The sequence below is a fragment of the Schistocerca americana genome, chromosome 8 (assembly GCF_021461395.2).
Source record: "Schistocerca americana isolate TAMUIC-IGC-003095 chromosome 8, iqSchAmer2.1, whole genome shotgun sequence".
In the NCBI taxonomy this organism is placed as follows: Eukaryota; Metazoa; Arthropoda; class Insecta; order Orthoptera; family Acrididae; genus Schistocerca; species Schistocerca americana.
In genome coordinates this window covers 197,210,238-197,230,258 of record NC_060126.1, presented here as the reverse complement: position 1 = coordinate 197,230,258, position 20,021 = coordinate 197,210,238, and positions in this window count along the sequence as shown.

Genomic DNA, 20,021 nt, shown 5'->3' with positions numbered 1-20,021 from the left:
TATGAGGCAAAAAAAAAAGAGAGCACAGGGATAAATACAAACAATACAAGTATCAGTTTTGCAAGCAAGTCAAAAGATTGAAGGCTGAAAAGATTAACTCAAAAATACAAAATTCAGATTGTATCTCCGAGACCTGCTGGTCAACAGTAAATGAAATAAGAGACAGTAAAACAAAACTAAAAGGTAATACCAACATACAGATAACTAATAACAATATTGATGTCACCAATCCTCAAGAGATCAGTAACATTTTTAATGACTATTTCATAGCTATCATAGAATCTGACTTTTGTACCATAGATAAAGTACCTGTTGGAAGTCCTGCTGAGGACAATTCTGAAGCTAATCAACTCCATGAACTCGAAATCAAAGATATTTTGCAGCTCATCAGAGAATGTGAAAACAAAAAATCCGCTGTCTGGGATGAAATTTCTCCATTTTTACTTAAACAGTGTGAAAACAATCTAGCATATCCTTTGGTGCATCTAATAAATAGTGTCTTAAAAGAAGGAGTGTTCCCTGATGTACTAAAATTAGCCATTGTTAAATCTCTCTACAAAAAAGGTGATAAACAACTAGTAGAAAATTGCAGACCACTCGCTTTAACTTCCGTTCTTAGCAAGTTAGTTGAAAAAATAATTCTGAAACATATGTTAGAGCATTATAATAAGTACAACATCCTGGGAGATTTTCAGCATGGTTTCAGAAGTGGTCGTAGCACCATGGCTGCAACAGTTCAATTTATGCTTAAAGCTCTTGACAAAATTGAAGAAGGCATGCAAGTAGCTGGAGTTTTCCTGGATCTATCAAAGGCTTTTGATAGGGTTGATCATAATGTACTTTTGTCAAAACTGGCCAGAGATGGCATAAGTGGAAAACTATTGCACCTCATCACATCATATTTAAAAAACAGAAGACAGTGTGCCTCAATTTCACACAATAATGGAGAAACATTAAAAAGTTATACATCAAGGATCAGGAATATTAAATTTGGTGTGCCTCAGGAATCGATAATTGATCCCTTTCTTTTTATATGTTATGTCAATGATTTCCCAAAGATCGTAAAAAATGATACCTTCATTACAATTTATGCAGATGACACTTCAGGCCTTTGTTGGGGAAATGATATTCTTAATCTCACCATAGAGGTAAAAAAATTTATAGATATTGCAAACGAAAAGTTTAAAAATGACAATCTAAAAGTCAACTTACAAAAAACAAATATAATCCCCTTCAATGTTGGTGATTTGCAAACTTGTATTGATTCTCAAGATAGTAATATTGCAGGGAAAATCTGCAGTGAGTGTAAATTCCTAGGTATATTTATAGATAGCAAACTACTATGGGCACAACAAATTGACAATGTATGTGCAAGGCTATCATCTACCCTAGATGTTTTAAGAAGAATAGCTCCATACGTCAATGCCCAAACAATGAGGATGATGTATTTTGGTATAATACATCCATTTCTAGCATATGGTCTTGCATCATGGGGCGGGGCTTCTAAAACTCATGTAGACCGACTATTTAAACTCCAGAAAAGAGCCTTGAGAATATTAGGCAAAAAAGATGCTAGAACATCATGCAAGGGATTGTATATAGAATTTAAAATTCTGACTATCTATTCAATGTATATGTTTGAAACAATAGTATTAACTGTAGAAGAAAAGAAATATACCTGTCGTAATACAGAAATTCATGATCACAATACTAGACAAGTACAAAATTGCCATATGATACATATAAGACTGAAAAAAAACTGCAAACAGACCATATATTAATGGAGCAAAATACTTCAATGCACTACCAAATGAACTGAAGGTAATAACTGGAGAGACGTTCAAAAAACATCTAAAATTGTGGCTCATTGAGCAGTGATTCTATAGCCTACTGTAGAAACTAAAATATAAACTGTTATTATGTCAAATAATTTGGACTACATTCTTAAGTTCCTATCATAAAGTAAAATTATGTTGTATACTGTTGTATTGTACTACCAATTGCTATGTGTGTAATTACATGTTTCACGCAAATAAATTACAAAATTGAAGCCCATGCAGAGTTCAGTTCAGTGCTCATTGTCAAGTCATTTTTAGACCGTAATGTCATTTATGGCAATCTAAAACTGCTCAGTGGCAGCACAATGATAAATAAGAAAGAAACTTACACACCTACTTACATGTAATCAACTCAGCAGTGCTGTACGTTAGCGATCTTTTACTCCATAGTTGGCACATTGATGAGAAAAATTTCACTCATTTTCTACTGTTTTTTGTCTAACAATGCAAAATATATTGATTAGGTACTTAAATTGAGGGCACTAACAATGCATTCATTCATGTGACCATCAGATTTGTCAGTGAATGAATGACTAACTAATGGATGAAGAATGATGAGCCAGCTGATATCTCAATGGAGCCAATAACATACGCGTTGCATCAAGCAACTGGCTGCATGCAAATTTAAAATAATTTCATTCACACATTAGCTGAGGCTTCCACCCTGTCACATCATATGTTATGCTTGTATTTGACCATTTTAGTATTAATTATGCATCTAAATATGAATAGTCTAATTATGTAGAGATATTTAACGATGATGGACATTCCTGGATGGAGCAATACGTAAAATAAGGGAAAAGCAACAACTTACCTCTATTGGATCCATGTGTGAAGTACAGAAACACAAAACAAAAAACAGCATTCTCATTAGGTTTTGAACACTGGCCCTTTTTCTAGAAATTCACACATTCACACAAACAACCACACAGACACCAAATGCACATTCCTGTGACCATGGCAGGATTATGCTGTGGCTACAGGAGTGTGCATTTGGGTGTCTGCATGGTTGCAGGTGTGACTTGCTAGAAAAAGAGCTAGTCCTCAAAAACAAGTGTGAATGCTGTGTGTGTGTGTGTGTGTGTGTTTCTGTGCTCCACACTTCAGTCTGCTAGAGGTGAGTTGTAACCTTTCAATTATTTTACATGTTGTAGAGATATTGATTTACTTCCATGACAGATCTGTAACTGAACGTTTCCTGTTTTTATCTCCAGAAAATTTCATTGGCACCCAGTTTACTGTAACCAGTTACTGTTTATTTATCTCCATGACATCACATGTTGTGTTACGACAGTGAAAGGAACCTGTGACTACTGGAGACAGTGCCACAAGTTCCTCCAAAAATTGTAACACAACACACACACGAACTCCATACTAACAAATGTAAATCCACCTGATGATGGAGGTTTAAACCTTTGAAACACCTCATGGAGATAAATAAACAGTGACTGGTAACAGTAAACTTGTTGTTTCATTTAATGTCAATAACAGTCACAGTAAAGCCTAAAATAAAATGTTTGCATTGAAAGTTGTTGCACTGCTGATCTAAAGGGATAATAAACTGGGGTGGCAGCAGCATGTGGATAAGTTAACCAGAAAGCTCAGTTCTGCCAGCTCTGCACTCCGAAATTTCTCTCACTGTGCTGAACTGCAGGCAGGATGCTTTTGATACTTTCACTCAGTTCTGTCCTTTCTTCTAGGGCATTGCAACTAAGGTGAAAAATGTGTTTATTCTACAGAAGTTGCACTAAGAATAATGTGTGGAATTTTTGACTGAATCTCTTGCAAAAACCTGTTCAAGGATCTAGAGAGTCTTACACTTACATTCAAATACATGTGCTCCACAGTGATATTTGTGGTTGCCAACAAGAGACCATTCAGGACGGACTCAGCAACTCATATCAACAACACTAGAATTATAAATACTTTCGATATAGACTATGCATCCCTGTGTATGGTTCAAAATGGATTACATTCTAACGTAAAAGTCTACAACAGGTTATACCTCATTAGCCACTCCTAAATACATTTCAATATTTGAACTTATCACTGTAAATTCTGTGTAACTCTAATATTTATACAAAGCACATCCAGAAAGTAAGTACCATTTGTTATGCTGCCATCACAGCACTACTGTTGCAGTTCCACACTTTCCCATTCATTTCTGTGGTTAATTCGCTCTCCACTCACACCATTACAGCCAAACTGTGCAGTGTTTACATGGGAGTGGGTGGCCTTCTGTTGTCAATGATGGTTTGCTTGAGAAAGTGAATGAGAAAATTCCTGAAAACAGACAGTTCACAATAAGAAGGCTTTGTGATGAGTTTTGAGAAATTAAAAAAAAACTTTCTTGCAGGAGATTGTCACAAATCACTTAAAATTTCACAAACTGTGTTCCCACTGGGTTCCAAAAATGGTTACAGATGTCCACAAAACAAAGCAACTTGGCAGTGCTTTGACATTTCTTCCCTGATACAATGATGAGGGAGATGAATTCTAAACAGAATTGTGATTGGTGATGACACCTGGGTTTGTCAGTCAAAACAACAGTCAATGGAGTGGAAGCACTTATGATACCCCAAAACACAAAAATTCAAAACTATGTTGTCAGCATAAAAATTCATGTGCACTGTGTTTTAGGATAGACAGTAGGACATTCTACTTGTTGAGTTCCTTCTCAGAGGTGAAATCATCAATGGGGTACAATGCTGTAAAATACCGAGAAAACTTTGGTTCACAGTTCAAAATAAAAGGCATGAAAAGCTCAGTCAAGGCATTCTGATGCCTCATGACAATGCACCTCCCCATTCTGCTGGTGTCACTCAAAATATTATTCACAATTTGGTTGGGAGCAGTTCAATCACCCACCATCTAGCCCTGATCTTGCATCTTCTGTCAACCACTTGTTCTTGAACTTGGATAATGACTTTGGAGAAAGGTGCTTTGAAAGTGATGACAAAACACAAGATGGTGTTCAGCAGTGGCTGTCTTCACTGGTAGGTTCTTTCTATGAAGGGGGTATAGAAAAGTTGGTTTCTCACTATGACAATGTCTGAACAATGGTGGCAAGCATGTACATGAATAGTTTAAGAAATGCTCATTCTTGCAAAAATAAATTTTCATTAAAAAAAGGTTTCAGCTTTTTTCTGAAGCAGCACTTACTTTCCAGAAATGCCTCATATTACATAGATCCAGAATGTATATAAATCAATAATGATAACATTTTAAAGCTAAAATGCTTTGTTTGAATGGTTAGGTAATAAAAGCAGATGAGTAGTATAGGAGAAGGAGCTGTGGATTTGTTCAAAGTGGTTGTTTTTCTCCTAAGATGCATACACAGGTTGTTAAAAAAAAGTATTCCATATTTTAAGAGGTGATAGGATGGACCAAAACAAAACAAAATGACCTGCAAACACAGGCTCTAAAATACATATCTAGCTATGAGCACTTGTTCATCTTTGCTTCTAAGAAACACATTTGTTCTGCTGCAAGTTATTACTATTTAAACAATCTACAGAATGCAGTAAATAAATGAGCACATTCCTCTGTTGTTGTCCATACATAGTATGCAGTAAACATCTGTTAGTGTTTTTACTGTAAACCGTATTTACAGTTCTGGGTTAAGTGGAGTGCATACATTAATTCTATTAGATCCTGTTTGTGTTTTGATAAGTTTTTTAAATGCTTTTATGTTATAGCTTTATCTTTGCACTTACCTACATAATGGAAGCCTATATTCCACATGGGAAATGGCAGACATGATCTTCTGTTACAGTCTGATAAATGAAAGCAGCTGACAAGTTCTACCAATGGCTGTCGCAAAGATGTGGTGAAGATCCACTTTTCATAATAAAGATACTGTTCACAGGCATGGCTGGTTTCACATTAAATGGTATGATGATTTTTAAAAATAACAAATGTGGGCGGATGCAAACCCATATGCAGTTGAAAAAGGAAGGCATGGTTATCGATTTTCAGTTAATATACGGACAGGAATTATTGGTGATAGTCTCATAGGATCTTACATACCACCAGATAAGTTAAGGTATCTTCAGTTCCTATCAAATTAATTACCTGTCCTACTGGAGGAGGTACCATTCCAAAACTGACTGGAGATGTGGTTCATGCATGATGGAGCAACCATTTTCTCCAAAATGCTTGAGAATGCCTCTCATAAATATTTACTGGGCAGTAGGTTGGTCATAGTAGCAAAGAGCATGCAGTAGAAGAAACGTTCTTCACGGTAATAACGATGAAGAAGCGCTCACAGCTCGTAGGATATGCATTTCAGAGCCCATGTTTACTGGATATTTTTCCTATTATGACCTCTCAAAATGTTGAATAATATTTTTTTATTAACAACCTGAATAAAGTAATCTAGAAGTAATTACCAGAATTATCAGCTTAAGTAGATTAGCTCTAGTCATCATTTGTTGTTAATATCCTTTACAGAAGTAGCAGCTTCTGCTTTGTAATGTATAATGAGATGTGTTCCATATCTCCGAAGACTCTCATTCTAGGCAGAATTGATAGAACATGATTTGTGAATGAATGGATGGGTGAATGAATCTAATACTTCTGAAAACATTTATGTTATTTTATATGTATCACTTTCAACTGCCTATATACTGACAAAGTAAAAATCTACATAACAAAAATATTATAATTATGCAACAATAACATTCTCAAGTCAGATAATTCTGATAAATTCTAGAGTGGTTGTAGTGGTTCTTTTTACCTGTATTGCCCTCAGATTCTTGATTCTTGAAGTCTCATAGCTTGATGTTTCATAGAATTTAACTAGAAATTGATGTTCAGGATATTGGAAATGGTTGTTTTAGTTAAGAGGCTTGTTTCCGTTTTATTAGCAATATAACTGTTGAGAAGGCCAGTTTCAATTTCACATTGCATAGTGTATACAAGTAAAGGACCTCTGCATCTCCACTAAACAAATTCCTGGAGTTGATGAGATTGTAATAACTCTTCACAGTTTCCACAAGATATAATACTCACAGTCCACAGTAACAGCAGAGTAATGTATGGGGAACAAAAACACATTGGCAATATAGCATAACAAATTAGTGCACTCATTTGGATATTTCATAAAGTCACCAAAAATTGATTACAATATCCAGTGAGTAACATTTGTGGAACATGAACACTTAGTTGCTGCATTAATGCTAACCAGACAAGAACTTTTATTCAGACTCATTACATCATGTTAATCATAAACTTACCAGGTACTGATTTTTATGAGTAAATGAGACAAAGATGTTATATGGCTGCTATCTGAGCCCAGACTTTTACTCCAACTGACATAGGAATGTTAGCATCATGCTTCCTAAGTAGAGACTCTAAGCTATATACATGTTACATCATTACTAACTTACCCAAGACTGGCAATTTTGGATAAGGGTGGGCTACTTAAAGAATGACTTAAAACTACTTAGTGATTTCAAAAACAACATAATATTTTGAAAAATGGTTAGGTTCAGTTTTCCTATTCTCAACTGGACTAAGAGTGTTAACAGTTGTTTTGTTTATGGAATATGTTGAAGTTTAATAAATTATAAAAGTAAAAGGTGTGGCAGTGAAACAGGTAATTTGGCAATCCTAGAAATAACATGTTACATTAGGAATGAGGAAATGGGAATGGTGCCATCTAGAAAACAAACCTTTACCATTGACCCTAATATCAGTGTTCAGTTGAGATGGTGCCACGGACCAGGGACAGCTTACTGATCTTTCTGTAACTGAAAACACATTCTTCCAACAAGATGGGACCACATGCCATACCTTGTGGCAGTCAATTAACACGCTACTGAACATCTTTCCTAGTCATCTCATTTCCAAGAACTTGGACATTTCTGGCCTTCAAGATCCCCTTACTTTTCTGCATATGATTTCTTCATTTGGGGTAGTTCGAAAACTCAGATCTTCCACTGCGGCCCTCAGCTACCATCCAGGAACTGAAGCATCAAATTTGGGAGGAAGTTATCAAATTACAGTGGCTGTCCTGCAATATGTGATGTGTAACTTCCATCAAAGAGTTGAAAGTGTGGGAAGGAAAGTGGTGACCATCTAAATGACGTCATTTTTAAGTATGAGCATTTTAAATTGCAGGCATTGTAAATTCATGATGTATTCCTTTTATATTTGGACTGCTGGCGGAGGTTTCGAATTTGCACTTTTCACTGCTGCACCTGTTACAAAGAACCATCTTATGCTTTCACATTAGGAACATCGTATTTATGAGTATGGTTTGCTGACTTGAAAATTATTTTACTTAATGGCAAATTATGCACACTTTTAATTATTGGCAGAATTAATTAGTGAGGAATGTCATCTGATTTGCAATAAAATACAGTAACAAAAGTACAGCACCAAATTTAAGAATCTAACAAGTATGTAGGCAAAATTTACAGTGAAAAATTATGAATGTCTGCACTCCCAATGTCAGAGTTTCAGGTCATTCAAAGTATTTTATTGCCAAATTGGGATGCCAGCTTTTTTAATGGGGTACATCACTTCATCCAATTATGCTGATTAGCTCACCAGCTATTGTACATTACAAAATGTAGTATTAACTTCAATTAGCTATATTTTTTACTAACAGAACTTCTAGAACAACTATTTGTATTGCTGGAATTATGACACTGAAAAATAATATTCAGAATAAAAAATTTAAATGAAATTCAGGCTAAGTAATATTTCGAGATATTCATGTACATACTAAATATTACATGTAGAACTGTACATAATACATGAATAACTACATTGAAAATATAATAAAATTAGGCAAAAATTTGGTTATTAATGAGAAGTGAAATCATAACAATGTCAGTAATTCCAATTTGGTATATTTAATCATGAATAAGTTATTCTTTTACTTTGTATTTGAATATTTGAGGAATTTCAATTGCTTGCCTAATGTTTACTGGCAGTTTGTTAAAGTTTCTTGCACCATAGTATAGAACTCCAATTCTTAATCCTAGATTCTTTATGTGAAAAATATTTTTACGTCTAGTATTATGACTATGAATTGTGGAATTCATACTAAATTAGCTCTGTTTATTAACCCAAAATACTGTTGAGGAGTACATATTTTGGCACATAAATGTAGAAACCCCTCAGTTCCTCAAAATGGCTTGTGAATGAGGTTCAGTTACCAACATTATACAATACTCTCATTACAGGTTTCTATGGAATAAATATTTTTTGCATTGCTACAGAAGATATAGCCACACAACAGTACTGAGTGTGAAAATTATGCTAACAACCCTGCCCTGTCAGTCAACACATTGAGAGAGAGAGAGAGACTTCTGAGTGTGTAGCAGACAGAACTGAGCTTTTTGATTATCTAACCCATGTTACAGTGTCACCTGGTTCATTATCCATCTGGGTTCTCCAGAACTTCACACACTGAGCATCATACTGTGCATGACATTGATAACTGCGTCTGGTACCTGTAGGCAATTTGACTTTATTTGGAAAATGACATAATACGAGTTTTTGGAAGATTAAGGGTTATGCTGTTATGTCATAAGTCTGTCCCATTATTCTCCTGGCTATGGCTAGTATGATTGTGTTTGGGCCCTTCACCAATATACTATCTGCAAAATAAGCAGTATAGTATTTCAAAAGTCTTCAACTGTTCTGAGTAAATCATTTATGTAGACCAAGAACAGGAGGAGACTGGGTCATGTTGTTGTTTCTGGTGACACGATTTTATCAGGCATGCTGCGAGCACAGTGTTGCTGGTTTCCATTGTGCAAGCTCATAGTAAAGTAGTCTTTTCGGGAATCCTGAGCAAAGGCATACACAAGTGGTGTCCTCCCTTGTGGAGACACACAGAGGAGAAAAGCAGATTCTGTATAGTTCTGTGGCACACTCAGAAACCTCAAGGGAAATGGAGAAGAAAAATACTTACAAATAAAACCACATTTTATTTGAGTTGACAGTTCCATTCAGCAGCATGATAAAATCAGCAATGATTGACATCTTAACAGTTTCATTTAAGACTTAGATTTCATGTATTTCCTCTCCTTAGTACCATTGGTGGCACTGTACCTCATTGCATTTAAAATTTGTGCAATCCCTCTGCACAGCATACACACTTCTTCTATAAAAATATTATGAAGAGGAAAGTTGCCACTCACCGTATAGTAGAGATGCTGAGTTGCAGAATGGCACAACAAAAAGACTGTCACAAATAAAGATGTTGGCCAGTAAGGCCTTCGTCAAAAATAGACAACACACACACACACACACACACACACACACACACACACACACACGGGACAATCCATACCAAATGGTCCAAGAAAAAAATAATTGGTTGCTTGACCATCTCAGAAAAATTTTATATTTGCTGGGTGAATTCCCCAATGTTTATTAGTCACAAAAATATTTTTTTACAAAAATTATTGTTTATTATTTTGAACGGCAGCCATATTTGTTCCAGGCCACATGTGTTTTTTTCGTATTTGTAAGCATCTACAATTATTCAGTAGTAGATTGTCCTAAGCCTTTCAGATAAATTGCATTTAGTTCAACACACTCTGGGCTACAAATTAACATCATTATCACTTAGCTGAATGTATTATTTAATATATTTTTAATAGTTTAAAGATATCAGACACAAATAAAAAAAACTCAATTTTTGAACAGTCATTCTCCAAAGAAAGATTAATTTCTCAGCTTTAATATTTTTTCTGCTATTACACTGTATAGTATAGTTACTTTTTATAGATTATCAATGGTGAGCAGCTTACACTTAAAAAAATACACAATTAAAAAAAAATTTTTTAATTTTTCCATTTTTTGGCCTGCAATATCTTTGTTGAGGGACCAGACAAAAATCTGAAACTGTCACAGTTAATAGACCTCTACGATTTCAAACTTCAGTATAAATTTCAACTTTGAGATTCAATTGGAAGTTATGGAAAAAAAAATTACAAACATGAGTCAAAAATACGTTTTTTAACATCTAGGCTGGAATGTAACAATACCAGAGAAGGAAAGTTGTTACTCACCATATAGCGGAGATGCTGAGCCATGATACGCGCAATAAAAAGATTCATACAATCATACCTTTCGGCCATTAAGGCCTTTGTCAGCAATAGACACACACACACACATACGCCCACACAGACTCATGGAAGAACAACTTGCACACACATCTGCAGTCTCAGAGAGCTGAAACTGCACTGCGATCAACAGCACCAGTGCATGATGGGAGTGGCGACTGGGGGGGGGGGGGTTATGGAGGAGGCTGGGGGGGGGGGAGGGATAGTATGGTGGGAGTGGTGGACAGTGAAGTGTTGCAGTTTAGACGGAGGGTAGGAGAGAAGGTGCGGAGGGGGGAGGGGTAAGTAGCGGAAAGGAGAGAAATAAAAATAAAAGACATTAAAAGACTGGGTGTGGTGGTGAAATGACGGCTGTGTAGTGCTGGAATGGGAACAGGAAGGGGGCTGGATGGGTGAGGACAGTGACTAATGAAGGTTGAGGCCACGAGGGTTACGGGAATGCAGGATGTATTGCAGGGAAAGTTTCCACCTGCGCAATTCAGAAAAGCTCATGTTGGTGGGAAGGATCGATATGGCACAGGCTGTGAAGCAGTCATTGAGATGAGGGGTATCATATTTGGCAGCGTGTTCAGCTACGGGGTGGTCCACTTGTTTTTTGGCCACAGTTTGTTGGTGGCTGTTTATGCGGACAGACAGGTTGTTGGTTGTCATGCCTACATAGAATGCAGCACAGTGGTTGCAGCTTAGCTTGTAGATCACATGACTGGTTTCACAGGTAGCCCTGCCTTTGATGTGATAGGTAATGTTAGTGACTGCACTGGAGTAGGTGGTGGTAGGAGGATGTATCGGACAGGTCTTGCATCTAGGTCTATTACAGGGGTATGAGCTATGAGGTAAGGGTTTGGGAGCAGGGGTTGTGTAAGGATGGACAAGTGTATTGTGTAGGTTCGGTGGACGACGGAATACCATGGTAGGAGGGGTGGGAAGGATAGTGGGTAGGACATTTCTCATTTCAGGGCACGACGAGAGGTAGTCGAAACCCTGGCAGAGGATGTAATTCAGTTGCTCCAGTCCCAGATGGTACTGAGTTATGAGGGTAATGCTCCTCTGTGGCCGGACTGTGGGGCTTTGGGAGGTGGTGGGAGACTGGAAAGATAAGGCACGGGATATTTGTTTTTGTACAAGGATTGGAGGATAATTATGGTCAGTGAAGGCTTCAGTGAAATCCTTGGTGTATTTAGAGAGGGACTGCTTGTCACTGCAGATGTGACGACCACGGGTGGCTAGGCTGTACGGAAGGGACTTCTTGGTATGAAACGGGTGGCAGCTGTCGAAGTGGAGGTATTGGTAGTAGTTAGTAGGTTTGATATGAACGGAGGTACTGATGTAGAGGCAGAGGTCAACATCTAGGAAGGTAGCTTGTTGGGTTGAGTAGGACCAGGTGAAGCAAATGGGGGAGAAGTTGAGGTTCTGGAGGAATGTTAATAAGGTGTCCTCACCTTCAATCCAGATAGTAAAGATGTCATCAATGAATCTAAAACAGGTGAGGGGTTTAGGATTCTGGGTTTTTAGGAAGCATTCCTCTAGATGGCCCATGAATAGACTAGCATAGGATGGTGCCATGTGGGTCCCCATAGCTGTACCACAGATTTGTTTGTAGGTAATGCCTTCAAAGGAGAAGTAATTGTGGGTGAGGATATAGTTGGTCATGGAGACTAGGAAGGAGGTTGTTGGTTTGGAATGCATAGGGCGTCTGGAAAGGTGATGTTCATTAGCAGTAAGGTCATGGGCATTAGGAATGTTAGTGTACAGGGAGGTGTCGGACAGTGAAGTGTTGCAATTTAGATGGAGGGTAGGAGAGAAGGTGTGGAGGGGGGAGGGTGTAAGTAGCGGAAAGGAGAGAAATACGGTGCCCTGCTCGTCACTATTGATGCCACCTCTCTGGCATGTAGCATAAGATCAAGATAGAATAATTGAAAAGCAAGTTGAGTGGCATCAGGTAATGATGAAGGGTGAAATCAAGTGCCTAGATGAAAAAGACAGACAAACAACTGATATAATTAGGAAAAAAGATTTCCCACTGGGATCAGCAACAGGAAGAAAAAGGTGAGAGCATGTTAAAAGCATATAAAGATGAACTGGACAATTGTGTAGGAGAGGTGGTTGTAAAACACCTTAATGCACAAAAAACAAAAAATATGACATTCACTTACAAAATATCAATAAACAGATTCCATGACATCTGAATTCAAGGAGTTCCACAAGCTGGTATGCAAAAAAGTAACTACTACTGAGCAAAAAAATTGAGTGACAGAAATCGATAGCTCATTGGAAATTAGTAGTAATAATGTATCCACTCCAAAGGGCAGTTTTGTGAACCCAGTTTGCAACTGCTTCATAGCATTGTGGGTAACAATGAGGTGACATGGAGTAGTCACTACTCTGTTAATACAAAATGCCATCATGGAAGAGATCATCATACAGACTTGCTAGTTCATTGTATTTAGACTAGATGAAAGAAGCATAAATCCAATGATTTTCATTATTCATTCAAGGGAATTTTGTCCCATTCATGGAATGCGATGCAAAAAAATTGAATTTGTTGGTGGCTTTATGCAGCACGTGTCCAACACATGAGGAATTTGAGAGGTCATTCCTTGCAAAATATTGATCAAAGAGCGTGTTCGTGCAGGAACGTTTCACCAAGAAAATGTTCAACATTAAGTTATTTAATGAGTGCCTAGGTAGCCTTGGGCAATATTTTGAGAAGTACATTAACAAGAAGAAATATGAGAAAGAGCCTATAATGAATTGTGATGTGCTCCACATTCTAAAAGCTAAATTGACCATGCTGGTTCATAAAAAAACTAACCTACAAAATCTTTGCATGTAGTGGCCATTGACTACCTACGACCATTACTCGGAAGCAGAACATGTGTAAGGTTTGTTTATGCTTGTAAGGGACACACATTTTGCATTGCTCTTGCATCTTCATGTAATACATCAGCATTGTCCAATATGTACATAATATTGTAATTCTGTCAGAGGCAGCGAAGGATCTGGAAGGGCAGCTGAACGGAATGGACAGTGTCTTGAAAGGAGGATATAAGATGAACATCAACAGCAGCATAACGAGGATAATGGAATGTAGTCAAATTAAATCTGGTGATGCTACGGGGATTAGATTAGGAAATGAGAGGCTTAAAGTAGTAAATGAGTTTTGCTATTTAGGGAGCAAAATAAATGATGATGGTCGGAGTAGAGAGGATATAAAATGTAGACTGGCAATGGCAAGGAAAGCGTTTCTGAAGAAGAGAAATTTGTTAACATCAAGTATAGATTTAAGTGTCAGGAAGTCGTTTCTGAAAGTATTTGTATGGAGTGTAGCCATGTATGGATGTGAAACGTGGACGATAAATAGTTTAGACAAGAAGAGAATAGAAGCTTTTGAAATGTGGTGCTACAGAAGAATGCTGAAGATTAGATGGGTAGATCACATAACTAATGAGGAGGTATTGAACAGAATTGGAGAGAAGAGAAATTTGTGGCACAACTTGACTAGGAAAAGGGATCGGTTGATGGGGCATATTCTGAGGCATCAAGGGATCACAAATTTAGTATTGGAGGGCAGCGTGGAGGGTAAAAATCGTAGAGAGAGACCAAGAGATGAATACACTAAACAGATTCAGAAGGATGTAGGTTGCAGTAGGTACTGGGAGATTAAGAAGCTTGCACAGGATAGAGTAGCATGGAGAGCTGCATCAAACCAGTCTCAGGGCTGAAGACCACAACGAAACAGCATCCAAACCAAGAGGTTTGGATGCCTTCATGTACATATTGGACAATAGTGATGTACAACATGAAGATGCAATGGAATTGCAAAATGTGTGTCCTTCCCAACTGAAAAATTACGTTCATTCGCACAACTAGAATAACAAAAATTCAGAGAACTCTGGCAACAGCCGCCACTGTAGAGAGAGATGTAGATCAAATGGTCAATCTCATTCACATAACCATACCCACAGCAAGACAAGCATTATGAACAAAATGGCAGTTGAAATCATTACAACAGATGTGATCACAACCAACACTACTGTCCACCAAATAGACAGTGGCGGAATAGACATGGTGACAGGCATGAGCAGCAGTCCAGAAGTTGTGATCCCGGAGTGAGCATAACCGGACTCAAAATAAGGCAATGAAGTAAGTGAGGCTGGAAGGTGCCCCTCTGGGGCAGTCTCATAGAACAGTAGAGCACGCAGCATTCCATGAATTTAATTAGTTACAACAATGGAGTAATCATGAATGTACAAGAGCACACCGAATGTGATAAATATGTGAATTACAAAGTGCAATCCAAAGTTAAAACCAGGCAAATGTGATATTTACAATGATAACTAGGCAAATATGGTATCTACAATGATTATTCTCGACACAGGTGCATAGTTGATTGCTGTATGTGGCAGTTTGCTTAAACAAATTGTGAGCACCATGATGTATTGACACTCCATATAGGTGCATGCTAGGCTATGGGAGCAGTTAGCTTCAAATCCAGACCAAATAGGGAAAAATGGTGGTGTCATACATGTCCATCGTTTTGGAATGTCTAACTACTGAATGCATCATAGGTATTGATTTTCTAAGTGAGAGAAATGCAGTGATCAACCTCTCTGCTAGCAAACTATATGCTATATAATATACTATGGTTCTGGTCAGAGGGATTTCAGCAAACTATAGGTTGTAATGACATCACCCTGGATTTGATTACTGATTGTGCCAAGGAGTTAAGATAAGATTCACTGGAAAGCTCACAGACCCTAGCCTGCAGCATTGTGATTACAGGCGTACAAATTTATAGTGTATCATACAAATGTGAATGAATTGAATTGTATCCATGCTTCACACAGAACAGGATTAGAACAAGTATTGAAATTGTATGATACCATTTTTGAGATAGTCCAAGTATTATCCATGGATAGGTGTGTCTCCTCACGAGACATACTGCCACACTTAACTACAGTGTTTCCCTGCGGCCAAACACCCAGTGGTTACGAAGGAGATCAGAAAAATGATAGACTGAGGAATAATCAAATATTCAAAGAGTCCTTGCTGCAGTCCATTAGTTTCTGTATCCAAACTAGTGGGTAGCAACACCTTGTGCTTGACACAAAGGTAACAAACAGAATACTAATTCTGGACAGATCTTGGCTGGAAAATCTGGAATAAAAAATTCAGAGTCTCTAAAGAGTGAAATGCCTGTCGAGTATTGATTTAAGAGAATGATATTGGCAGATCCCACTGGCCAGAAAATCATTTAAATGCATTAAATTCATCATTGGTAGAAGCCAACAGTTACAATATTGCCATGTGGGTTAAATGTAAGCTCTGAAGTATTTGTCTCTGCCCTTGACACACGATTAGTACCTCAATTATTAGACAGAGTCACTGTGTACTGTGGTCTTGCGGTAGCGTTCTCGCTTCCCACGCACGGGGTCCCGGGTTCGATTCCCAGTGGAGTCAGGGATTTTCTCTGCCGCGTGATGGTTGGGTGTTGTTTGTTCTTCAACATCATTTCATCATCATTGACTCGCAAGTCGCTGAAGTGGCGTCAACTAAAATGGACTTGCAATATGGCGGCCGAACTTCCCCCGCATGGAGCCTCCCGGCCCACAATGCCAAACGATCATTTCATTTCATTTTAGACAGAGTCACTCTGTTTCATGACAACCTATTAATAGCTACCTCTCCTTGGGTACAACAAACTAACATACCTCTGAGCACAACATATTGACACACTACAAAAATTAAAAATGTTTGAAGACACTGGAGTTACAGTACCTTTCCAGAAACCCATATTTGGATGCAATAATATAACATTTCATTGTCATGTCGCCACACCACTGGGAACTGAACCTGATAACCACAAATTAAGTGCTGTAAGGAACTTTACTGTCCCCAGGTCTAAGAAACTGAACCAGTTGCTGAACAGTGAGGCTCTTTCGCAGTTATTCAAAGAGCATGCACACTGTGGTTTTGGTCAAATGAATTTCAGCAAGCTTTTGACAAAATCAAACAAGTACTTTGCAGTGAAGGGTTACTGTACCATCCAGAAATGAATCAGTATTTTTTCCTATCAATACATGCATCAAATATGGGTCTGGGGATTTGTGTGTTCATATTTCAGATACATTCAATCAATGTTAAACCAACCATACGTACTCTAGTTTTCCCAAGCAGGATTCTCACGAGTTGTGACTACTACAGAACTAGAAGCCTTAGCTGAAGTATCAGCTTTCAAAAGATTTTGTTGCTGTCTACATGGCCACTGTACAAATCTGTTCTATGATCACCAAGCACTTAGCTTTTTGCAAATTATTGCATTCGAGATGAGTAAGATTATTGCTAGTCTTGCAGAAACAAAGTTTTAAGACTCCACACGCCAAGGGCCAAGATAATGTCATAGCTGATGCTCTGTCTAGGCTGCTTGAAGGATTAAAGCCCTTATCATTCATTATGATCAGGAGTGCGATATGAATGTGAAGCTTATGACAGATGAAACAAATAGGAGGTTTTTCTTGGATCTGTGTAGAAATGTGGCAAATATGCAAGGTACTGATATAAACTGTTAGAAATAAAACAGCAATTCGAGAGTTTGGCTCACCTGCAAAGGTAAAATCACATTGTAAGATGCAGAATGGCGTGGTATTCTACAGAAGACAACTTTGATTCTAATGCCTGACTGTCTGTATACCCATACAGGCAGAAAATAAGCTCATATGCTATACTCATCATGCCTGGGGCCATTTTGGAGTGGTTAAAACAGGTGAATATTGTTATTTTAATAGCTTATGACTCAAGGTGCATAAAGTATTGAAATCTTGTCTACTTTTCCGGAAGATAAAACCTTCAGGTTAGTGTAGGGAGGGTGAGTTCAACCTATTCTACCAACAAAATCTTTGCCGGCAGTAGCCATTGACTACTTACGACCATTACTCACAAGCAGAATTTGGTAAGAAAATGTCACTCTTGAATACATTACTTTCTCGAAAATTTTTGAAAATGCTGTGAGCATGGATACTGGCTGGTAATTATTGACACCTGTGGTGTCCCCTTTTTTGTAGAGAGGCTTGACAATGGCTTATTTTAACCTGTCTGGGAAAGTACCTAGAGTTAGTGATGCATTACTGATTTGACTCAGAACATCAGCTGTAATTGCTCCACATTGTTTTAATATCTAGTTAGAGATGTCATCTACTCCAATAGAACATTTATTTTTCAAAGACTTAACAATTTTCCTTATTCACAAGAGGTTGTTGGATGAAAATTAATCTTACTAGGATTTCTCAAAACTGACTCATGTACTGCATGGCTTTTTCTTTCGAACTATTCTCATCAATTTTTTTTTTTTACCTACACTTAAGAAATGGTTGTTAAATACATTAGCTACTTGTGTACTGTTGGTTAAGATGGTCTCGTTCTCTTTAATAGTAATACTATCTACCCCAGTGGTTACTTTTCCTGTCTCTCTTCCAACAACATTTCATGCTGATTTCATTTTATTGCCCGAGTTATTAATTTCGTCTCTAATACACATATTTTTTGATTTTCTGACAACTTTTCTCAGTATGTTACAATAATTTTTATAGTGTAAAATTACTTCTGGGTCTTTACTAATTCTTGCTGCCTCATACAATTTTCTTTTCCTTTCTGCAGACACTTTAATGCCTGTCGTAATCCAAGGTTTCTTTGAAAACTGTTTGGTGTTAAATTCAGTAATTTTTTTTGGGGCAACAATGTTCAAAAAGGGATTTTAATTTATCAAGAAATTTGCATTTATCACTGGCCTTTGGCTCATTATATACAGCTTCCCAGTTAACATTACTTAAACTTTCTCTGTAGTGCTCTATAGATACCAGGTTGACCAGCCTCATACTTTAACTTAATGGTTTCTGAACTGTACACCCTGCTAAGCTTTGTAAGTTAATCAGTTGTGCTCTGATAATCCATTTATCACAGGGAACGCATGTGTCAGTTTTACAGCCTTTTGCTGCACAAATACATTATCTATTAGAGTGCTACTGTCCTGAGCTATACATGTAGGAAAATTGACCACTGATTCTAAGTTATATGTCATTAATAACACTTCTAGTTCAGTTTTCCTATCAGAATTGCTTAGAAAGTTTACACTGAAATCATCACAGATTAATAACTTCTTTTTGTCTGACAGACAGCATAATATGGAGTCAATAGCTCCCAATCTCCTAATGGGGACCTGTACACTGTTTCTAATACCAACACTACATTATCTAGCTGTAGTTCACACGCACAAACTTCAAAGTGCTGATCAACACAAAATTTGCTTACTTCTACTGTTTTGTATGCCCTTATTTTGTGTAAATGGCAACCCTCCTTTATCCATGCTAGATTTGCAAGTGTAAGATGCTAAATAGTACCCATTTATATTGACACTTTCCATCTCCACAGTTACATGGTGTTCAGACAGACAAAATATATCAATCTCATGCTTATTTTTGGGATCATCTAAACACAGTAACAGCTCATCTACTTTATTTTTTATTCCCATGATGTTTTGATGAAGTGAATTGATACTACCCTTAGCTTTATCCCTATTTACTGTACATGAAGCTTCTTTTATTCTATTTTTCTTGATTACTGTCTGTCTGGACTTTGGCTTTAACCTAAAAAAACCTGTCTGCCTGGTCCCATTAACAGCAGGGATCATCCCTTGTGTGACTGTGGCCCCCCTTACAGTATCTGCTAATAGAGAAGCTAACTTACCCTTCCCCTTCCTATTTAGGTGCAGGCCATGTGTAGCATATCCCCACCTACCAATAGCATCAACTGGAACACCACTCATGTGAGATTTTGGCAGTGTCTGGAGCATCCTCTTCAGCTCAGTGTTAACATGCCTTAGAGCAGCATTTACCCAGGGCCGATCATGTTGCTGAAAGACCTCCACAAACCCCACATTTGTGTGCCCATTTTGTACAGGTCACTCCCAATACTACATCTTGGATTCATAGCCATGCTGTTTCATGCTCCCCAACTATAATTACCTGATCTTCCTTCTCAAAGTCCTTGCATAGCTGACCTAAGTTTTCTGTCACCTGGCTAAGGCTAGCACTTGGTTTCA